Source organism: Octopus bimaculoides, chromosome 27 (genome assembly GCF_001194135.2).
Source record: "Octopus bimaculoides isolate UCB-OBI-ISO-001 chromosome 27, ASM119413v2, whole genome shotgun sequence".
NCBI classification, from domain to species: Eukaryota; Metazoa; Mollusca; class Cephalopoda; order Octopoda; family Octopodidae; genus Octopus; species Octopus bimaculoides.
This window is the reverse complement of record NC_069007.1, coordinates 9,744,254-9,745,149: the sequence shown is the minus strand read 5'-3', so window position 1 is coordinate 9,745,149 and position 896 is coordinate 9,744,254.

Sequence of the window (896 nt, the reverse complement as noted above, 5' to 3'; positions counted from 1 at the left end):
TATATATATATATATATATATATATATATATATATTGATCTTTGATCTATGAGACTCAATACCTCCGAATCAATAACTACAAATCAGCTAGTCAGATATATCAATCTTTGATATGTGTGACTCAACACTACCAAATCAATAACTACAAATCAGCAATCGAAATATATCAAGTTTTGATTCGTGAGACACAACACTTTTAAATCACTAGCAACAAATCAACTAGCTAGATAAATATTGATCTTTGATCTGTAAGACTCAACACTTCCATATTGAAAAATACAGATCAACTATCGAGATATATTGATTTTTGATCAGTGAGACTCAAAACTTTTAAATTAATAGCTACAAATCAACTAGGTTGATAAACAGGGTGTCTCCAAAAACTGACATCATTTTGTAATCTGATAACATAGCCAATTCTTGCTCAAATGATCTCAAATTTTAACAAAATGTGTAAAAACTAAGTTTGGATCAGGCATACCAGTGATAATGACAATGTGCTGTCAAAATGGCCACCATGTTCACCTCACTTGACACCTTGTTTATTTTCTTCTATGGGGCTATGTGAGAGGGTTGGTCTATATCTCCCACCTCTTCCTACAAGCCTAGAGGAACTCAAGCAGAGAACCACTGACATACTCTCTTACTCTCTTACTCTCTTACCCGTTTCAGTCACTTGACTACGGCCATGCTGGAGCACCGCCTTTTTAGTCGAGCAAATCGACCTTAGGACTTATTCTTCGGAAGCCTAGTACTTATTCTATCGGTCTCTTTTGCCGAACTGCTAAGTTTTGGGGACGTAAACACACCAGCATCGGTTGTCAAGCGATGGTGGGGGGACAAACACAGACACACAAACATATACACACACATACATATACATATATATATATATA